Source organism: Toxorhynchites rutilus, chromosome 3 (genome assembly GCF_029784135.1).
Source record: "Toxorhynchites rutilus septentrionalis strain SRP chromosome 3, ASM2978413v1, whole genome shotgun sequence".
NCBI classification, from domain to species: Eukaryota; Metazoa; Arthropoda; class Insecta; order Diptera; family Culicidae; genus Toxorhynchites; species Toxorhynchites rutilus.
This window is the reverse complement of record NC_073746.1, coordinates 237081138-237094423: the sequence shown is the minus strand read 5'-3', so window position 1 is coordinate 237094423 and position 13286 is coordinate 237081138. Positions and strand designations below refer to the sequence as shown.

The following is a 13286-nucleotide window of genomic DNA, read 5'->3' as shown; positions in this document are numbered from 1 at the left end:
TCAATTAAACTCTTTCACATGAATATATTTTGAAAATTCCCAGAGGAACTAGCAGATTATTTTCAGTAACGATTAGATATTTCCACATTTTCCTCGATACTGGAAGCCCACCAGTGGTTAATACCAACTCGATAACCACCTGTTAATAGCACTTGATTGAAACATATTTGGTCACAGTGTAACATTGATAGAAAACATTCAATTAAACTCTTTCACATGAATATATTTTGAAAATTCCCAAAGGAACTGGCAGATTATTTTCCAGCAATGATTAGATCTTTCCGGAACTTTCTCGATGCTGAATGGCATCCTAACGGAAAGAGTTCTGCGCGTGTATGTGCCGATCCTTCGCCGTCCACCTCCTCCAGCACGTTAGGCAACGATGTTGTCTTGTCGATGTCCTCACGAAAAATGAATGTGTCTCACCACCAGAATATCGCTTAAGTATGCTTTTTGTGTGTGATTGAATCGAGAGAAGGTGTGGTTTACGATGTGCTCCCTTAGCCGAGTGGTTAGCGTCATAACTAACATGCCGGGTGTTCGGGTTCGATTCCCGTTCTGGTCGGGGGAATTTTTCGTCAAAGAAATTTCCTCCGACTTGCACTGTGATCACGCGTATTCTAGAGCTTGCCACTCAGAATGCATTCAAGGCGTGTTATTTGGCATAGAAATCTCAACTAAGTACAAATAAAAAAAAAATGACGCAAGTAATACTACGTTGAGACGGCGAAGTTCCTCTAGGAACGTTAGTGCCACTGAAGAAGAAGAAGAAGAAGAAGTGGTATACGATGTGTGGCTGCAGGGTATCGTGCTGATTACGCTGGAGGAAAGATCCTCTCTGGAGCCACCAAATGTGGCTGCAGGGTATCGTGCTGATTACGCTGGAGGAAAGATCCTCTCTGGAGCCACCAAATGTGGCTGCAGGTCGAGATCGTGCTGATGACACGAAGGGAAAGCCCTTTACTGGACGCTATGTGGTAGGCCAGATCACGTAGAGCGCATAACGAGTATGCGCCTACTGGTGCGATCCGGTAGTACCGCGTCACTTGGGAGTTTGGCCGGGCGGAGCCAAGGGAAGGAAAAGGGAGAGGAAGGGTGGTTGGAATTTCGGATCTTTGGAGGAGGGGTGTTCAATACTTACCAGCGCTTGTTGCGCTGGGATCTGCCGGCGATGATGTCCAGGGTGCTCCCGATGGTGTCCAGGATGCTCGGGCGATGTCCAGGGTTGTGATACGTTTATGACAAAAAAGAGGGGTTCGGTACTTCGCCACGACGCTCCTACGTCCGTGGTATGGTTGAGAGTGTCCAGTTGAGAGTGCGTTTATTCTGTTCAAGTTTTCTCTTATATACAGACATTGCCTTCTTATCTACCCCAGAAGGGCGTAGCATAAGAGAGAGAAAATTACAATTATTTATCCTAAGCCAGACGGGCGAACGAGGGATGATTATTAACACGCTCGCAGGCGTGTTATCTTTTCCTCTCCGTTTTATTACTTATTGTCCTAGCTCGGAGATAGGCTCCGTTTATAGCACCCATAGTGCTCTCTTTTTGGGATTTCTCCCGTCCTTCGGTATTTACGATCGGAGATAGGCTCTGATCGTAAACACATTACGTCGTTTTGCTTATTTTTGTTTTGTTCTCCTTCCCGGCGGGTTATCGCTGGCCGGAGGAGTTTTATGATATTTAGGTTTTCAGCTAGCAATAATCGCACTTCGGAAAAACCTCATTAGTTACGATAAAGCCACTGCGCAAGCTATTCTGTGTATTTAGGATAGAGCGCGATCTAAGCATCCGCTCTATCGTTCTCGCCATGAATCACGCTCTAAAGGCATGATCCGTGCGGCGACATACCGGCCCTCGTAAATCGCGTAAGGCAGATTTACCAATTGAGCTACGCCGCATCTGTTTCTAATAATTTTTTCTTCTATGCTTCTGATGCTGTATCTTTTATTACTGTATAATTCGCAATTGTTTCATCTTATATTCTCTTTTCAATATTATGTTTTTCTTACATTCAATTTCCTAACCTGAAGTTATACAATGCAATTCGTTTGCTATGAGCGGATGACTTCCGTTTATTCTTCATACATGGTGTGTTATAAATTCATTCTTTGCTTCGTTACAATTTATTAGCCACTTTGCCTTCAGATTCATTTACAATGCAAATCCTATTCATTTTAGCTTTGTGTTACACTTCATTTTACTCTCGCAGGAGTATTCAATTTTCAAATTCAATACTTCTTCTATCCATAGAAGAGTCTTCAACTTTATGTACTTTTAATAGCCATACAACGGCGCCTAATTGCTTCTTTCACTGAACAAATTATATTTTTTTTTACTATTACATTAGACGACATATCTTCTCGTCAGTTTATGCAACCCCTTGTTGCTTATATTTCTTATTCATTGTCAGATTCCTCATTTTGACTACAATTATTTCATATTCAATTATTTTCTTCTATTTTACATTTTGTGTACTTATGGTCTAACAGAGTTTTAAATCACTTTTTCTCTTCAATTCTTCGGCATGCCGCCTTGCTTCATTGAACGTCCCTCCAATGCTTGGTTTTAAAGCGCTGTGTCTTCTAATTGTTGCCGGTTCAATAGGTTGTCCATTCGGATATGGACATCGGGTCCTGCTGTGGCTCTGGATCTGGTGCAGCATCTTCGTCTGCAGCAACGTAGATAAATGATCCCGATTATAATCATTAGTATGCTTACGAAAAGGGCGGCGTTCCTCCAAAGATACTTCGATTTCGGATGGAAGGGATCCAAACTGTTGTACACGGTTATCATAGCGTTGTTATCGTAGGGATTATCGGGCTTCGGCTCCACCACATCTTTTACGGTGTCATTGAATTCGTCCAATAGGTGATCGGCCACCTGGTATTTAGATTTGAAGTATGTTGCAATCTTCTTGTTCATGCCATTTAAACTTGCATGTATCGTTTTGTTGTTGGATTGTATACGGCAATCTGGCTGGAGAGTTACTACTGCTGCCTCATAAGGTGGTGACATTACCACGTTGTCGCAATGTATAACTATTGCCTTTGTATCGGATGCATAGTATAAAACGGTATTAGGAGTGGACAGTGTCTCCATTATAGCGTAAGGCGTGGTTAACAGTTTTGTTGCACATTTGCGGGTACTTGCGATATGCAGTATGACAGCCGCTACGCAATCCACTTCCTTACTCAGTTCTGGTTGAACCGTAATTAAATGCGTATCATTCAGTTTTGTTAGTTCGATCGATGGGTAGAAGAAGTCTTGGTTGTGGCCTACCGCGATGCGATCATGTTCTGTTACAATAATTGAGCCATTCTCAGCCCGTGGGATCGGTATTATCTTAAATACCTCGAACTCAACTTTGTTGATGACAACACTCGTCATGGTAATTATGAGGGAGCCGTTGACTACACGCGTGTTGTATTTTACGGCTGATGGGTGATCCAGGACAATGTAACCAGTTGGCAACGCTTGTGAAATGTTTTTTCTGGTTTGGGCTAGTTCGTCGACGGACAAAGGAAACGTTCGAACTTTCCTATATCTATTCAATGTTCCATCGATAACTTCTCGTGCCAATATCGTGGTTTCTAACATCGTTGTTCGTAACCTTTGAACCTTATCCGCAGAATATAATTGTTTTAATTGAGTCATGTCTTTGTACAATTTATAGTATCTCTCGTTAAGCTGTTCTCCCATTTTGGACGCCTTGGTATTCATTTTTACCATTGACTCCGATATTTGGTGAATTTTTTCGTCTTCATGAACCCTCATTGCCTGTAGCTCGTTTTCCATATCGTCGCTACCAAATATTAAGTCCGCCAAAAAACCGAAGAACCCTTTGCTTCGTTTAGTTCTCGTTGTCTGCTTGATCTCATCAATCGCATCATCGCATAAACGTTCAACAGATGTTGCAATTTGCTCTAGGAGAGAGTCTTCGATGACAAACTCCATGTCTTTCATCGCTACTGTCACATTATTCCGTATCGAGTTAATTACTTCAATGTCTTCATCGGGCACTACGTTGGTTTGTATATTCGTTTGCCATATGCCTCTATGTAATAAGCACGTTCCTTCGTGGTCGAACATTAGACCGTCTTTGTCAACGGGTTTTATGGATATAGCGTTGATCAACGTGAACGACATTACGAACAACATCATTATTTTCAATATACGTGAGATGTTGAACCAAGATTTAGAAATGCCTTTTGTTGTAGTCTTATTTCTACGTCTTTTTTTTCGCGTTGATTTTTTTGATTTATCTTCGGTCGAGGTTATCAGCATTACGTTGTTAGAACTCGCGGTGGTATACTTGTTGACCGGTTCTAAGGGCAAGGGGTTGTCGTTGACTCTTATTGGTTGTCTGATGCTAAATTCATCGATTGAGAAGTGCGCAGCCATCATATCTCGTAGTTCTTTATCGTGTTGCAATAGTTCATGATCGTTTTGATAAATTGATCTGACATTACCGAAAATAAACCATCCAAGCTTACTTCGGACTGCTATTGGGTCATTGTCACTTCCCCTTCTTGTTTCCATGGCGGTAAGCAAATGGCTTTGATTCAGCCCTATGAGAATTGTTGGCCTTGCAAGCTCGTAGCTTTCGATCGGAAGGTTTTCCAAATGCGGATATTTTGTAGCCATTGCTTTGTAGTTCATTGTCTGAGTCGGAAGTTGTAAGTTTTTAATGGTTCTTACACCGTCAAGTCGGTACGACCTTCTGGACGACCCCTGAATGCGAACTTGTACTTTTCTACTGTTCAGCTCGTTTCGAGACACGTCCTGTGTCCATTTTAATTGTAGTGGTTCTTCTCTGCCGTATAGGTCCAAGGAGTTTGCCATTTCCTCATCTAGCAATGTCAGGGAAGACCCTGTGTCTAGGAAGGCATATGTATCGACTGAATGCCTTCCGTGTTGAAGTGTTACTGGAATCACCTGGTAGTATATCTCGTTTGCTGAGGACTTGTGAATATTGCAGTTGGCTTCAAGCGGAACTGTAGCGGACGTATTACGAGGTGTTGGTTCCATGTCTGGATTCGAGTGTAACATTCTGTGGTGGTGTTTGTTACATCCACTCAAGCCGCACCTCCTGGATCGTCTGCAATCTTTAACCATATGTCCGGTGCCTAGACATCCGAAACATATTTTACATTGTACTGCCAATCGACATCTCTTCTGGATGTTTGATTTCTTAAATTCCGTGCAATCGAAGATTTTATGTATATTCGAGCAAACCGGACACTTCATGCGTGGCATTTCTTGATGGACGTGTATCTGGCTTCTAACTGTAGAAGGTAGAGGAGAAGCCATATTCCTCATTATTTTGGCGTGAGGTTTCAGCCAGTTACTCATTTCTTCTAAAGATGGGGCATCACCAGTCATCATTCTATGGCGTGTCCATTCTATTTGCAGGTTGTAAGGTAGTCTCTTAACTAGGTCTTCTATTAACCTCGCATCTAGTAGGTAACCTCTTTGATTTATGATCGTCATGTTTGCCACCATATTTTCTAAAGCATCTGACATTTCGATTATTATTGATCTACTTTCTCTTTTAAGCTTCTGTAGATCGTGCAGTAGTTCCTCATATATGAATTTAGGGTTTCCGAAATTTTCCTCTAGTCTCTCTATTATACTCGGAACATTTTCCGAGTTTATAAATAGTTGCTGCACGCTTCTAGCTGCGCGTCCTTCAAGGGCAGCTTCAAGTCTGGAGAGATTTTCATGATTGGAAAACGCACATTCTCTCGTGCTGACTTCGTAGATCCTTTTGAATTTAGCCCAATCTTTGGGCGACCCGCTGAATTTTGGCAAGGGAGTCAAAGCTTGCCTCTTCATTAGAATCGTAAAATCTCCATGCTGTGGAGCTGGCATCATTGCACTCTGCTCCCAGCCAATTGATGGACCGGATCTCATTGGTAGTGGTGTTTGAATCGTTGCTCGGTCACGTTGTTGCCCGGAGATATTGATTAGGGGTTCAGTTGACTGCGCTTGCGCCGGAGAGCATGGTAATTCTGTTTGTCGCTGTGTTGCTATTGTCGTTGCGCCCACGACTAAAGCGTTGAGTGATGCCTGCATTGTTACTATTTCCTTTTTTAATGTGGTTATGTTGTTGCGTTCGCTAACATGCATCTCAGCTAGTTGTGTAACTAGATTCGTCAGCTCCTCTATCTGTTTTTGTTCCCTCGAATTAGTTGAGGGATGAGACGCTGCAGGTGCCTGTGCCTTTCCCTCACTTTCGTTTGTTTTGGTAGGGGAACAAAGCGAGCATACTAAATAGGTTTCCTCTTCAGTGGGTGTATGTCCTACACAGGAATGATGATAATTCCTTTTGCACTGTCTGCATTGGACCAGATTGTCTAGTTCAATTTTCTTGCCACATGCATCACAGCACGGGCGTGATGATCTCGTAAAGCTTGATATCATTATTCCTGAGTGAGGAGCCTGGTTGCCGTCACTCGATGTTTAAACTGTGTTATAATGCGCAAGTGGCGAGGCGCCTGGTTGCCTTCGCCTTGTCTTAAACCAAGCGTGGCGCCTAGTTGCCTACGCTGATTTCAAACGTTGCACAATATTCGTCTTCCGGCCCTCGTGACCGGATTACAGTTGATGTTGACGAGGCGCCTGGTTGCCTTCGTCCAACTATGCCTGACTGGCGATCGGTCTGTTTATAAAGCTGGACTTGTTTCAACAAGATGCCGATTTCTACGGCCTAATTTGTCCGTCTTTCAGGACCTAATTTCTGTTTTTTGAAATGCGCAATTTGCCTCTTGGCTAAATGGTGATGTCCACAGACAACCTCACCTTGTTCGTCTTTACAAGACCGAACCTCTCCGTTCAACGACGGGCGCAGATCAATTTAACAGGATTCTCAACTCAACCGAGCGTGTTGTGAGTTCGTACAGTGTCTTTAGGAAAAGACTCCTCTCTGGAGCCACCAAATGTGGCTGCAGGGTATCGTGCTGATTACGCTGGAGGAAAGATCCTCTCTGGAGCCACCAAATGTGGCTGCAGGGTATCGTGCTGATTACGCTGGAGGAAAGATCCTCTCTGGAGCCACCAAATGTGGCTGCAGGTCGAGATCGTGCTGATGACACGAAGGGAAAGCCCTTTACTGGACGCTATGTGGTAGGCCAGATCACGTAGAGCGCATAACGAGTATGCGCCTACTGGTGCGATCCGGTAGTACCGCGTCACTTGGGAGTTTGGCCGGGCGGAGCCAAGGGAAGGAAAAGGGAGAGGAAGGGTGGTTGGAATTTCGGATCTTTGGAGGAGGGGTGTTCAATACTTACCAGCGCTTGTTGCGCTGGGATCTGCCGGCGATGATGTCCAGGGTGCTCCCGATGGTGTCCAGGATGCTCGGGCGATGTCCAGGGTTGTGATACGTTTATGACAAAAAAGAGGGGTTCGGTACTTCGCCACGACGCTCCTACGTCCGTGGTATGGTTGAGAGTGTCCAGTTGAGAGTGCGTTTATTCTGTTCAAGTTTTCTCTTATATACAGACATTGCCTTCTTATCTACCCCAGAAGGGCGTAGCATAAGAGAGAGAAAATTACAATTATTTATCCTAAGCCAGACGGGCGAACGAGGGATGATTATTAACACGCTCGCAGGCGTGTTATCTTTTCCTCTCCGTTTTATTACTTATTGTCCTAGCTCGGAGATAGGCTCCGTTTATAGCACCCATAGTGCTCTCTTTTTGGGATTTCTCCCGTCCTTCGGTATTTACGATCGGAGATAGGCTCTGATCGTAAACACATTACGTCGTTTTGCTTATTTTTGTTTTGTTCTCCTTCCCGGCGGGTTATCGCTGGCCGGAGGAGTTTTATGATATTTAGGTTTTCAGCTAGCAATAATCGCACTTCGGAAAAACCTCATTAGTTACGATAAAGCCACTGCGCAAGCTATTCTGTGTATTTAGGATAGAGCGCGATCTAAGCATCCGCTCTATCGTTCTCGCCATGAATCACGCTCTAAAGGCATGATCCGTGCGGCGACACGATGGCAATTTGGAAGGCAAACTAGAGGGGAATGAACTCTCTGAGCTCGGAACTTTCGGCGACTGAGCAATAATCGATTGCGGGCGCATACAATATTGGATACGGAAATATCCTACTGATGGGGAAGAATAATCTTCTGAAGCTATCCTGTTAATTGCGATTGATTGAAAAACTACAAAACCAAATGTATTTGATCACAGTGTTACATGGAAAGAAAACATTCTAATAAACTCTTTTACATGAATATATTTTGAAAATTCCCAAAGGAACTGGCAGATTATTTTCAGTAACGATTAGATATTTCCACATTTTCCTCGATACTGGAAGCCCACCAGTGGTTAATGCCAACTCGATAACCACCTGTTAATAGCACTTGATTGAAACATATTTGGTCACAGTGTTACATGGATAGAAAACATTCAATTAAATTCTTTCACATGAATATATTTTGAAAATTCCCAAAGGAACTGGCAGATTATTTTCAGTAACGATTAGATATTTCCACATTTTCCTCGATACTGAAAGCCCACCAGTGGTTAATACCAACTCGATAACCACCTGTTAATAGCACTTGATTGAAACATATTTGGTCACAGTGTTACATGGATAGAAAACATTCAATTAAACTCTTTCACATGAATATATATTGAAAATTCCCAAAGGAACTGGCAGATTATTTTCAGTAACGATTAGATATTTCCACATTTTCCTTGATACTGGAAGCCCACCAGTGGTTAATGCCAACTCGATAACCACCTGTTAATAGCACTTGATTGAAACATATTTGGTCACAGTGTTACATGGATAGAAAACATTCAATTAAACTCTTTCACATGAATATATTTTGAAAATTCCCAGAGGAACTGGCAGATTATTTTCAGTAACGATTAGTTATTTCCACATTTTCCTCGATACTGGAAGCCCACCAGTGGTTAATACCAACTCGATAACCACCTGTTAATAGCACTTGATTGAAACATATTTGGTCACAGTGTTACATGGATAGAAAACATTCAATTAAACTCTTTCACATGAATATATTTTGAAAATTCCCACAGGAACTGGCAGATTATTTTCAGTAACGATTAGTTATTTCCACATTTTCCTCGATACTGGAAGCCCACCAGTGGTTAATGCCAACTCGATAACCACCTGTTAATAGCACTTGATTGAAACATATTTGGTCACAGTGTAACATGGATAGAAAACATTCAATTAAACTCTTTCACATTAATATATTTTGAAAATTCCCAAAGGAACTGGCAGATTATTTTCAGTAACGATTAGATATTTCCACATTTTCCTCGATACTGGAAGCCCACCAGTGGTTAATGCCAACTCGATAACTACCTGTTAATAGCACTTGATTGAAATATATTTGGTCACAGTGTTACATGGATAGAAAACATTCAATTAAACTCTTTCACATGAATATATTTTGAAAATTCCCAAAGGAACTGGCAGATTATTTTCCAGCAATGATTAGATCTTTCCGGAACTTTCTCGATGCTGAATGGCATCCTAACGGAAAGAGTTCTGCGCGTGTATGTGTCGATCCTTCGCCGTCCACCTCCTCCAGCACGTTAGGCAACGATGTTGTCTTGTCGATGTTGTCTTGTCGATGTCCTCACGAAAAATGAATGTGTCTCACCACCAGAATATCGCTTAAGTATGCTTTTTGTGTGTGATTGAATCGAGAGATGGTGTGGTTTACGATGGCAATTTGGAAGGCAAACTAGAGGGGAATGAACTCTCTGAGCTCGGAACTTTCGGCGACTGAGCAATAATCGATTGCGGGCGCATACAATATTGGATACGGAAATATCCTACTGATGGGGAAGAATAATTATCTGAAGCTATCCTGTTAATTGCGATTGATTGAAAAACCACAAAACCAAATGTATTTGGTCACAGTGTTACATGGATAGAAAACATTCAATTAAACTCTTTCACATGAATATATTTTGAAAATTCCCAAAGGAACTGGAAGATTATTTTCAGTAACAATTAGATATTTCCACATTTTCCTCGATACTGGAAGCCCACCAGTGGTTAATGCCAACTCGATAACCACCTGTTAATAGCACTTGATTGAAACATATTTGGTCACAGTGTTACATGGATAGAAAACATTCAATTAAACTCTTTCACATGAATATATTTTGAAAATTCCCAAAGGAACTGGCAGATTATTTTCAGTAACGATTAGATATTTCCACATTTTTCTCGATACTGGAAGCCCACCAGTGGTTAATGCCAACTCGATAACCACCTGTTAATAGCACTTGATTGAAACATATTTGGTCACAGTGTTACATGGATAGAAAACATTCAATTAAACTCTTTCACATGAATATATTTTGAAAATTCCCAGAGGAACTGGCAGATTATTTTCAGTAACGATTAGATATTTCCACATTTTCCTCGATACTGGAAGCCCACCAGTGGTTAATACCAACTCGATAACCACCTGTTAATAGCACTTGATTGAAACATATTTGGTCACAGTGTTACATGGATAGAAAACATTCAATTAAACTCTTTCACATGAATATATTTTGAAAATTCCCAGAGGAACTAGCAGATTATTTTCAGTAACGATTAGATATTTCCACATTTTCCTCGATACTGGAAGCCCACCAGTGGTTAATACCAACTCGATAACCACCTGTTAATAGCACTTGATTGAAACATATTTGGTCACAGTGTAACATTGATAGAAAACATTCAATTAAACTCTTTCACATGAATATATTTTGAAAATTCCCAAAGGAACTGGCAGATTATTTTCCAGCAATGATTAGATCTTTCCGGAACTTTCTCGATGCTGAATGGCATCCTAACGGAAAGAGTTCTGCGCGTGTATGTGCCGATCCTTCGCCGTCCACCTCCTCCAGCACGTTAGGCAACGATGTTGTCTTGTCGATGTCCTCACGAAAAATGAATGTGTCTCACCACCAGAATATCGCTTAAGTATGCTTTTTGTGTGTGATTGAATCGAGAGAAGGTGTGGTTTACGATGTGCTCCCTTAGCCGAGTGGTTAGCGTCATAACTAACATGCCGGGTGTTCGGGTTCGATTCCCGTTCTGGTCGGGGGAATTTTTCGTCAAAGAAATTTCCTCCGACTTGCACTGTGATCACGCGTATTCTAGAGCTTGCCACTCAGAATGCATTCAAGGCGTGTTATTTGGCATAGAAATCTCAACTAAGTACAAATAAAAAAAAAATGACGCAAGTAATACTACGTTGAGACGGCGAAGTTCCTCTAGGAACGTTAGTGCCACTGAAGAAGAAGAAGAAGAAGAAGTGGTATACGATGGCAATTTGGAAGGCAAACTAGAGGGGAATGAACTCTCTGAGCTCGGAACTTTCGGCGACTGAGCAATAATCGATTGCGGGCGCATACAATATTGGATACGGAAATATCCTACTGATGGGGAAGAATAATCTTCTGAAGCTATCCTGTTAATTGCGATTGATTGAAAAACTACAAAACCAAATGTATTTGATCACAGTGTTACATGGAAAGAAAACATTCTAATAAACTCTTTTACATGAATATATTTTGAAAATTCCCAAAGGAACTGGCAGATTATTTTCAGTAACGATTAGATATTTCCACATTTTCCTCGATACTGGAAGCCCACCAGTGGTTAATGCCAACTCGATAACCACCTGTTAATAGCACTTGATTGAAACATATTTGGTCACAGTGTTACATGGATAGAAAACATTCAATTAAATTCTTTCACATGAATATATTTTGAAAATTCCCAAAGGAACTGGCAGATTATTTTCAGTAACGATTAGATATTTCCACATTTTCCTCGATACTGAAAGCCCACCAGTGGTTAATACCAACTCGATAACCACCTGTTAATAGCACTTGATTGAAACATATTTGGTCACAGTGTTACATGGATAGAAAACATTCAATTAAACTCTTTCACATGAATATATATTGAAAATTCCCAAAGGAACTGGCAGATTATTTTCAGTAACGATTAGATATTTCCACATTTTCCTTGATACTGGAAGCCCACCAGTGGTTAATGCCAACTCGATAACCACCTGTTAATAGCACTTGATTGAAACATATTTGGTCACAGTGTTACATGGATAGAAAACATTCAATTAAACTCTTTCACATGAATATATTTTGAAAATTCCCAGAGGAACTGGCAGATTATTTTCAGTAACGATTAGTTATTTCCACATTTTCCTCGATACTGGAAGCCCACCAGTGGTTAATGCCAACTCGATAACCACCTGTTAATAGCACTTGATTGAAACATATTTGGTCACAGTGTTACATGGATAGAAAACATTCAATTAAACTCTTTCACATGAATATATTTTGAAAATTCCCACAGGAACTGGCAGATTATTTTCAGTAACGATTAGTTATTTCCACATTTTCCTCGATACTGGAAGCCCACCAGTGGTTAATGCCAACTCGATAACCACCTGTTAATAGCACTTGATTGAAACATATTTGGTCACAGTGTAACATGGATAGAAAACATTCAATTAAACTCTTTCACATTAATATATTTTGAAAATTCCCAAAGGAACTGGCAGATTATTTTCAGTAACGATTAGATATTTCCACATTTTCCTCGATACTGGAAGCCCACCAGTGGTTAATGCCAACTCGATAACTACCTGTTAATAGCACTTGATTGAAATATATTTGGTCACAGTGTTACATGGATAGAAAACATTCAATTAAACTCTTTCACATGAATATATTTTGAAAATTCCCAAAGGAACTGGCAGATTATTTTCCAGCAATGATTAGATCTTTCCGGAACTTTCTCGATGCTGAATGGCATCCTAACGGAAAGAGTTCTGCGCGTGTATGTGTCGATCCTTCGCCGTCCACCTCCTCCAGCACGTTAGGCAACGATGTTGTCTTGTCGATGTTGTCTTGTCGATGTCCTCACGAAAAATGAATGTGTCTCACCACCAGAATATCGCTTAAGTATGCTTTTTGTGTGTGATTGAATCGAGAGATGGTGTGGTTTACGATGGCAATTTGGAAGGCAAACTAGAGGGGAATGAACTCTCTGAGCTCGGAACTTTCGGCGACTGAGCAATAATCGATTGCGGGCGCATACAATATTGGATACGGAAATATCCTACTGATGGGGAAGAATAATTATCTGAAGCTATCCTGTTAATTGCGATTGATTGAAAAACCACAAAACCAAATGTATTTGGTCACAGTGTTACATGGATAGAAAACATTCAATTAAACTCTTTCACATGAATATATTTTGA

The 13286-nt window shown here is 41.2% G+C and overlaps 2 pseudogenes; both read right to left on the bottom strand.

Annotated features, from left to right (window-relative positions):
* Positions 1 to 1628: 1628 nt before the first annotated feature.
* On the bottom strand, positions 1629 to 1757 carry LOC129780810 (U4 spliceosomal RNA; annotated as a pseudogene).
* A 6023-nt stretch (positions 1758 to 7780) lies between these two features.
* Positions 7781 to 7909, bottom strand: LOC129780807 (U4 spliceosomal RNA; annotated as a pseudogene).
* Between the last annotated feature and the right edge of the window lie 5377 nt (positions 7910 to 13286).